The sequence below is a fragment of the Cryptomeria japonica genome, chromosome 9 (genome assembly GCF_030272615.1).
Source record: "Cryptomeria japonica chromosome 9, Sugi_1.0, whole genome shotgun sequence".
Taxonomy (NCBI): domain Eukaryota; kingdom Viridiplantae; phylum Streptophyta; class Pinopsida; order Cupressales; family Cupressaceae; genus Cryptomeria; species Cryptomeria japonica.
The window spans coordinates 68,258,378-68,268,888 of NC_081413.1; positions in this window are offsets into that span (position 1 = coordinate 68,258,378).

Consider the following 10,511-nt stretch of genomic DNA (forward strand, 5'->3'; position numbering starts at 1 on the left):
AATCATCTAGTGGAGTAGAGAAGAGAAAGAAAGGGAAGCCAAAAAGAGTCTATGTGGCAACCATTGCTGAAAAAGAGACAAAATATGATGCAGTAGTAAAGGAAGTGAAGAAGACTACTACTTCTACTAGGGTAGTCAAGAAGCCACCATCAAGTGAATGTAATAACCTACCAAAATTGATTCAACAAAAATTGAGTATTATTTTTTTTTTTTTTTCATTATGTTTTATTCAATTGCATACTCTGGGCATCCACCCAATTAGGATTAGGCATTCATCCATTCGGGATGAGCTTCTAACCATACGGGTTAGGCAATTGTCCATACGGGACGTAAAATTTCCATCTATCCAATACGGGATAGGCATCTACCCATACGGGGTAGGCATCCATCCAAACGGGATAGGAGATGCTCTGGCCAGAGACTTAGACTCATCGGGACCATTCGGGTCCTGAGCCACTCACTAAGTACTACACTCTTCTAACAAGAATGCACCGAGGTCGCCGTCCTTAGGAGTAATTAAAAATAATACAAGCTTGAATTCCGCCTCGGAATTTGGCTTAAAGCCTCAGGAAGTCAAGCGAATCCATACGGGATTCCTTCCGAGTATGCATTGAATTAAATTTGATTATCTTATCTTTCAATTAGGATTCTTACTCAACCAAGCCTAGACCCCACCCACGAACGCCTGAGTACGAGGGACAACTCCGTCCCAAGACTGCCTACATACCCGCTTTGGCACGGGATCAAGGCGTAAAGTATGTAGTTCTATTTTCTAATCTAAGGTTTGATGTAAACTGATTTGTGGGTACGCAACCCTTTCTAGGGTCAGTGCCCCAGATAGTTTCTCTACGGTTGCTACCCACGATGGTAGCACTTAAGTGAAGGCTCAAGATGGCCTATTGCTTGTGGCCTAAACAAAATAACTAGATCCTAATACTTATCATGAGCATCACCCAATTGCAAATCACCAATATCCCTTCGAGATGAATAAATAAATAAAGAAAGTAAATTTCATGAGAGCTTTTAACTTGACCATCCCTAAGTGGGGGTTTACTATGGTTTACCTCAACGGATGTGAAATTCATTTAAAAGTTATCTTATTAAATTATCGATCCAAGGGGGATTACCCGCCCCTCAGATTTTAACTTCCAAATGTCCCTTATTACTCCCCGACGATTTATAGGGACGATGCCACAGACGTCGTTAATGCATCTTTATTAGGCGTTAAGTGCAGTAGTTCAACACGACGGCATTACCCGTAAGCGTGACCCAGAGGCACCGTATATACCGAACGCTGCTAGTTTTGGTTTTCCAACTCCATTTGTTTAGTTTTCTAAACTAACATCATGCTTGAAATATAATTATGAAATGGATGTACACAATTTAAACTTTAAATACTTTCGAAAAAAAAAGAGAGATATCGTTATTCTACAATTGGCATGATAATTGAGAACTTATGAGCAATTGCATGTAGATGATGAATGCAGAATAAAAGCAAGGTAAAATAATATCATTGCACAAAAAATGAAGGAGTGTTTACTCTTATTGTAAGAACAATTAAATGTAGAGTTACTAGCAATTTGTTTACACTTTTGGGATTAATCATAAGACTTAAAGATTTAAGTAAGCTCAAGTTTATCACCCAAGAATCAATTAGATCCTCAATGGTTTGGGAGGTCCATTTTTTTTTTTTTTCAATAATATACCATGCGATAATTTCAATTGATCATTAAAACTATTATCAATGAATATCAATATTAATAACTATTACCAATTACATTAATAATAATTATTAATAAGTTATTAATTATTGTTAGATAATCCAAAACTTATTAAAAAAAAATCTAAAGTTTATCAATTATCAACAACTAAACTTTATTACCATCTATTAACAATTAAATTCAACAAAAAAGGGATTTAAAATATGCAAAGGCGTGGTATTGCGTGCCCAGCGCGCTTAGTGGGAGGGGGGGGCCCCACAGTTCCCCCCACTACCCTGTGGCCACTGCCATAGCAGTGACCGCAGGTTAGTGGAGGGTACCGTAACGGTACCGCTCCCCACCTGCAGAGTTATTACTCTGCCTGCAGCCGAAGTCCCATGCAACGTACCGCATGGTAATCACAGTTTCTCACATGCGATGGGGTTTTTTTTGAAACGCTTCGTATGTATATATATATATATATATACGGTTTTATTTATTCATTTTATCTTATCATATTTTTTTTTCTTTTCCAGGTTAATTTAAATAGATAGAGAGTAGATTTAACTTCAAGGATAAAATAAATTAAAATATTAAGTAGCAATGGGGTTCATTCTTAGGAATAATTAACCCACAGGGATAAACAATCTAGGGAGAATAACTAGATCCCAGCATAGTGCAGAGGATTGAAACCCAGATGTGTAACTAAGGGTAATTCATTTTTTTTTGCTTCCACACAGAGATTAAAATATCCCAGAGAGTAAATCGTTTCCAGCTATGAAAGGTAGATGGATTTATGCAGGCTTATGATTGTATTTCGTTGGTATGATTTCAATCTTAAATTTACAGGGATGAATTTATTCCTACAGGAGGATTTTATTCATTCAAAACAAGATTTTGTTCATAGCAATGAATATTTTAATTCTACAGCAAAAACAACATTTTGATTATTCAAACTGACAAAATCCAAACTACAGCAAGCAAATTGATAGATAATTTCTTTTTTTTTATTAACAGTATCAATCTACAGCAAGAAATTGAAAGACATTATTTTAAATCTTCAAGCTAATAGTATCCAATCTACAGCAAGAAATTGAAGGATAATAATATTATTTAACAGTATCCAATCTACAGCAAGAAATTGAAAAACAATAATTTAATTCTTCAACTCATCCACTACAAACAGATTTTCAACTAAGTTTAACAATATATATTAAACCTTGATCTAACAAAATTTTTTTTTTTAAATGAATCTAAAAAAATCTGAAACTAAATTTCTTATCAAGACTCTAAAAACAATTAATCTAGTTCTCATCAAATGATTTTAAACTAATTCTTTTCAAAAATCTGAAAACAAAAGAATCTTATTCTCATCAAATGATTCTAATTACCTACTTCTTATAAATTTTGAAACTAATTCTTTCAAGAATCTAAAAACAAATGAATCTCATTCTAACAATTTAATCAAATCTAATTGCAGCAAAATAAGATGCATGAAAACTAAATTTGAAGAACCTGGGTGCTTGGAGATGGTGTAGAATCCTCTATGAATCTTCCTTGATCCTCCAAACTTGAAGAGAAATCCTCCCAAAACAAAATCTTGACTACAAAGGAAAAATTTACTTGCAGAATTTCTTATGGAATAGCCAACACTCATTTTGAAACTTGTACCTCTTTTATAAAAGAAATTTCAAATTCCCACTACCTAATTTTTAATTGAAAAAAAAAAAGAGATTCTCTCCCAATTTGGCCTCCATGCAAATTGATTAGGCTTAGTGGGAGGAGTTACATGCAAGGGTGGTGGAGAAGCCTCTAGAAGCTTCTTATTCCTCCTACAACATGTGCCTTAATTTGGGTGAGGGAAATTAATTAACCAATTAAATATATATATGTATTTTCCATGTGTATGTGTGGTTTATTATTTTTATTCCTTTACAATATTCATTCAATAGTTTATCCAAAGAAATATATAATAGAGTTTTGTATTTAACTCAAAAGGTGATAAAGGAGGGTTGTGACAGTGAAGGTCAACCAAGCAAGAAGCAGAAATTTGGAGCTGAGAAATCTAGAAGACCTCTACCTCGCAAGAAGCCCAAGTCAAATGTTTATGAAGCATTGAAGTCTAAGAAGCTTGAAGGCAACTACATTATTGTTCCCCCCATAACATTAAGCAAAATAGTTGATACAGTAGTAAAGGAAGGGAATTTGAAGCATGTGTCATAATGGTATGAGAACTATGATGAAAATGATAAAAGACACTAGAAGATGTCATTGTAGAATATATGAATGTATATAGAAAATCCCTGATAGAATTATCAATGATTGCGAAGGATCTATATGAAATTTTGGATGCTAGAAGGCATATGGATAGTCTAGAAGATGAGTGAATAAAAGAGTATGTGCTGGTTAATTTGTGCTCAGTAATTTCCAAGAGTGAAGTGGATAGACTTATTCAGATTGCAAATAATAGATTTAGAAGGAAAACCAGAGAATAATATCATGTTTGGAAAGTTTGATTTAGTGGCGAAGGAAACATACGCAATTTTTAAAGAAGTTTTGGAAGAGCATAAGTATGAGATAAATCCAGTGAAAGTTGACACTCATCCAGAAGTGCATACATAGGATGATACCTTTATTTTGGATGAGAAAGAAAATAAACAAGCTACAGTTATAGATGATATTGTTGATAATCAAAAGGTTGCAAACTCTAATGAAGATGATTAGAATCCTCTAGTAACAAATGTTGAATTTGAGAATGAAGATGAGGAGGTTGGTGATCAGAAAGGAGAAGAGGCAAAGAAGGAGAAGGATGGAGACAAGGTTGAACCGTTTCCAGTGGTAATAAACATTGTATACAAGGGCAAGTATATTATCAATGACACATATCTCACCAAAGGGCCTATAGATCTTAACTTACTATGTCTTTTCCAAGCACTCAATCTTGCAGCACTTGCACAGGCCAAAGCTAGTGAAGACTTATTGAAATATCAGTCTAAGGATAAGGACCTGATATCTATGGCTACATGTGTGTTGGATAAAATTCTGCCATCTTTTAAGTAAGATACAACAGACTCACCCTCTAGAAGGATGAGGAGCATATTAAATCATTGGATTGTCATTTTGTATCTTTAGAGAAAGTTTTTGAAGGAAATATTCTTAGCCAATTCAATGCTATCAGTCAAGGATAATTTTGAAAATGGTTGACGATAATAGGGTTAGTTTTACAGTCACTTTGAAGGCCATTCAAGGTGCACTGGACAAAGGAGGTAAAATATACAAGTCATGTCATCTTTTTCCTAAGTTCACAACTAAGATTGATAAGAAGATCAAATAATTTGAAGGGAAATTAGCTAGTATTTCTTAATCCTTTGCCCCTATGTTAGTTTTTGTTAGTAATCTTGAAGCTCAGGTGATCGCTCTACTAGACAAAACCAAGAGCCTTAATTAGGAAAAAGAAAAAGTAGTTGGTGTCTACCCCAACTATAATGATAATAATATCTGTAATTGAAATCTCAATCCGAAGTTTGGACATTCATATGGTAGAGTTTACTATTTTCATGGCTGGTGTTCATTTAGTTATCAATCCAGGAATGTAAAACTTGAAATGGGTCTACAATATATATGCACTAAGCTCCTTAAATGATTGTTCTGCATTACTGCAGTAACTAACATTATGCAGAAAGGAAAGGCAAGAATGGAACACCTTTCTATCTTGACTGCAGGAACAGTCAGCGGATCTATTTCCAGTGGCTACAGGAACAATCCAGTCATGAACTTGTACTACAACTAAGTAAAAACTAACTTCAATAATCATAAACACAAGATCACTCACCAAGTGGGCCCCCTTGGATAAGTGATATCAAACTTCTAGCAAAATAGTTTTAACATATCAGAACAACATATTCTTTATCCATTTCTTCCTGAAAATAATTACATATTCTAAAAGAGAAAATTCAGAATGCTTGTCAAAACTCTGTTCAATTCCTTTCTATCTTGTCTAACTCTAAGAAAGAAGGAAGAGCTTATTATAAAGAAAAGATCAACTACAATGGACAACTCAAATCATGCTTAGAAGAAGAGGTGGATGATTGTCATATGAAGGAGATAACTGAGAGCTTGGCTGCAGGAACCGTGGATCTGAAACCGAACCACAGTGTTTGCATGCCAAAGTGATATTTTGCGAATTCAATATGCACTAGAGTTAAACTCCCATGGTAAAGTATAACTGCTCCGATTATGCCATACATTGCGCTTGCTCAGATCCCCTTCAGTTTGATCTCCATTTATCTGAACATGATTCTCCAGTCCTTAGGCGCGAAAGAAAATCATCCACCGCAACATCAATTATTATCTACACTAAAACAAAAACAACATACAAGGACATGCATATGTATCTTATTCAATTAATACATTCATTAACTCACATATGACATTATCCTAAATAATCCGCATATCACAGGGACAAATCATTTGGCTGTAGGAATAAACTGACATGGCTGCAGGAATTAACTGACAAACTTCAAACATGATTTCATAAGTTTAGATTTAAAACATGGATTACATATAGTCAATTCACAATACTTTACTTAGTCAATGCAACCCAAAAGATGTCAAAAACCTAAGAGTCATGATAAAAAACATGTCAAAGCATCAACTTATCATGCCCCCCAACTTTAAGGGTTTGCTGCTCCTGCAGCGAAAGGAAAATTTCTGATTTTCGCTAAAACTCTAAAATCACCAATAGTGTCCTGCCCTGTTCCCTTGGAAGGCAAATTCCAATAAAATCCTTTCATTGTTTCTAACCTGGACGATCTAGCTGTTTCTTTTGCAACTGCATCATAATTCTGTTTTGTTGGTTGGCATGCCAAAAGTGGCCACATAAGGATCGGAGGCTGAAAGATCAATGGCAACTAGTTGTTGGTTTTCTCCCTGCCTAACTGTATGTATCTGGAGGCTCTTTGTATGGCTGCCTGAAAATTCTATAATGAGTAAGGTTCTCCCAGTTTTAAATGATCTGGTAGATTATTCCAGCATTGAGTTAACCCTTCTATTGCGGTTGTCCTATGGGTTTGAACCAAATTCTCATACGCTTGATAGACTTTCTCTCTCATTGGAAGTACTATCTTACTAACATCATCTCTTATTAGCAACTTTTGCCAATCATAATAAAGAACCCTTGGTGCTTCTGATTCCCTTCTCAATGGTAATGGACAGTCAAGCTCTAATTTTTCAAATTCCTTGGCTTGTGGCCCTATGATAGTCTCATTTTGGATCCATGAGATTAAAGCTCTAAGATGGATATCCCTAATATATAATAAAGGATTCCATTCTCTGTCTTGGGGTACAACATAGTTATGTAAATATAATTCACATAACAAATTTCTCACAGCATGTGGAGAGGTTTGATAAGCATGATAGAATTCCTCAGGTTTTTCCAAGGATGGATTAAGGTCCCTAACAATGCGGTTTAGTCTGAAGTTCAGATACCGCTCTTTCAAATGTACTACATAAACACATGGGGGTGCCCTACACTGCATCAACTTAGGAACCATACCATAAATCACTTCTACCTTAGCTTCTAATTCCTCAATTCTATTATCTCTCTTTTCAATCTCTTTTTGCTGGTTACTGATTATCCCCTGCAACCTATCCTTCTCTATTTCCCATTGCCTAAAAAAAGTTAAAGCAATAGATAAACTACTTAGGGATGAAGGAGGTCTAATAGGTCCTACCTTAGACCGTGGAATTTCTTCAATAAACTCCTCATTCTGAGTTGACATATCTCCCACATTTTCTTCAGGTTGTTGTAGAACATCATCAGCAATCTCTCACATTGCAATGCCATAGAAGCAAGATTTGCTAGCTTATCCATTACAACCTCTTCCTGAATTTCTTCTTGGATTTCTTCTTCCATAGGGTTTTCTTGCATTGATTTCTCTGTGGCATCTTCTTGCATTTCTTTCTCTGCAGCATCTTTTTCCTCCATAGGGTTTTCTTGAATTATTTTCTCTACAGCATCTTCTTCTTCCAAAGTTTCTACTTCAATAACCTCTGTTGGATTACTCATAGGTTGAGTCTTATGTTTCCTCCTTCTTGTTCTCCTTACATACACTTTTGAAATGGCTATAGGAGTTTAATTTTTTGTTCAACGCCACTTGGCTGTAGGAGGAATCTGAGTTACCTATGGCCAGATAACAAATTCTTCATCTAATTCATCCTTTTCCAACTCTTTTCCTTCCCTTTTCAAAATGGGTGAATCTCTTTGAAGAGAAGTAGAGGGTTGTTATTCAATTGACTTTGCTTCAATATTTTCTTCCATAATAATTGGGGCTCCTTCAGCAACAAGCAAACCCTCATCTTCACCAAAAGGATCTTCTGCAACAATCTCTTCTTGAGCCAGCGGATTATTTGCAACAGGGGCATCATCAACCCTAAACTATAGAATATCCTCAAATACACCCCATTCCATTTGTGCAACATCTCTCAGGGACCACTGTACAAGCAACTTAACCAGTCCATGATGGCTAACAAAGTGATTTCCATACTTTCAAGTCTCCTTAGCACTTATAGAAATGAGATGGTATAAGAAATTAGGGACATTAACTCACCGGCCATGACACAGATGACTAAGTAACTTAAAATGAGGTGAATGCAGATTTGAATACTGCCCTTCACATGTAATATATTTCATAACATACACAGCTACCTGAGGCCAATGTGCTAGTAAACAAACCCTTCTAGTCCCTTGTCTATCCACCATTAAGGGTCTGCCAGTGAAAATTGTGAACTCTGCTCTGGCACTCCTTGCGTCTTTTGATTCTGGAAAGAGTTCTCCTTCCTGCGGCAACCCTGTGAACTCTGCAATTCGCTACTCTGTAGCAATTACCCTCAACCCTTTAACTATAGCTTCTCCTTCGTCAAAGGAATGCATGAACTCTATAGCAATTTTGTCATTGTAATCCTTGATTTTCAAGAAATAATCCAACCAACTGTGGTTTTGGAAATAATGCTCACAGGCAACATCCTGCAGTAACCCTTCATGAACTATTGTCTCATGGCGAATTAGATCACCACCCATATTTTACTCTGATACTTCCGCAGCTTCACCAAAATGTTTGATAGTTTTTCAAAAAAAACTAAAATCTACATACATATCTTAATTTTGGCAGCACAGTTTATTATTCACTTGCGTGAAATAATAATCATCATAAGTAATGTCAGTTAGGAAATCAATTTTGGGTATCAAAAAAATAATAATCAAAAAACTGATAATAAATATCATTGGAAAAAGGACCATAAAGTACCCCCCCCAACTTAACCTAGCATGTGTCTACACAGGCTGACTAGATTTCAAGTTTGGAGCGGATTTAAACAGGTTAAAATCATAATGAACTAATAAATGCATAATTAAAATAAAGTACAATATACACGTACCTAAAATTGGGTGAAGATGATGGTGAAATGAAATGAAGTGACAGGTAAGAAAGTGGGATGAAATGTAGTGGATGGAACTTTATGTACGAAGAACAATATTCCCATGGAAATATTTTATTATGATACGGTAAATAAGCTCACTACAGAGGCTGCAGGAACATCACCTTTATGAATTTTCTCAAGTGCAACAGGAAGCTCATGAATTGATACCGCATCATTGGCAGTTGCTGCAGGAACTTTTATTTCACTTTGTGGAGCAAACTACTGCAGGAACTCTTCTCTAGTAGTTGGCTTGTGATAAAGTCATAGGCGATGTCAATTCACTAAGAGTTTAAATCCAACAGGATCTATTATGGACAAATAGACTGCTCCATTCTGAAAAACTTCTTCTACCTCATAAGGACCTAACCACCTTGTTTGGAGTTTTCCCATAGCATCTTTATATCTGGAATCATACAGGAGTGCCCAGTCACCAACTTTGAATTTATTTTCTCTGATATATTTATCATGCCATCTTGCTCTTTGGTTTTGAATCAATTCTATCTGTTGAACAAATATCTTCCTCCATTCATCAAGAGCATTTGACTGCTGAATGCATTCTTTATGTGCTTCAGACAATGTCATATTTAGTTGTAGAGGTGTTCTCAAGGTTTTATGCTCAAATTCAATAGGCATCATTGTTGTTTTGCCATAAACCATCTCAAAAGGTGTGAATTCAATTGGTGTTTTCCATGTTGTTCTATATGCCCAAATTGCCTCTAAAAGTCGATGAGACCAATCTTTCTTGTGGATAGACACTGTTTTTGTAAGAATAGCCTCAAGCTCTTTATTGGTAACTTCTACTTGTCCATTAGACTGTGGATGATATGGAGTAAATTTTCTGTGTCTTATATTGTATTCATTGACCAAAGCTTTTATCAATGTTCATGTAAATTGAGGTCCCTGATTTGAGACAATTTCCCTTGGTACTCCATACCTTGTAAATATATCTTCATAGAGAAACTCAGCCACCTTATTATCTCTTGCATGTTGCATAGCTCTAGCTTCTACCCATTTTGTTACATAGTCTGTACATACCAAGATATAATATTTTCCATTAGAAGGTGGATCAATGGGGCCAGCAAAATCTAATCCCCACTTCTCAAATGGTGTAACAGATATTTGAGGATATAGTGGCATCTCATCAGATTTTGTAGGTCAACCCATTCGCTGGCATCTGTCACATTTCCTTGTGTACTAAGCTGCATCCTTGTGTAATGTAGGCCAATAGTATTCGGTATTGAGTATTTTCAGTGCTATCCTTTTGGCAGCAAAATGACCTCCACATGGCTCATCATGACATGCATGCAGGATGTCATATGTTTCATCTTCTCTGAC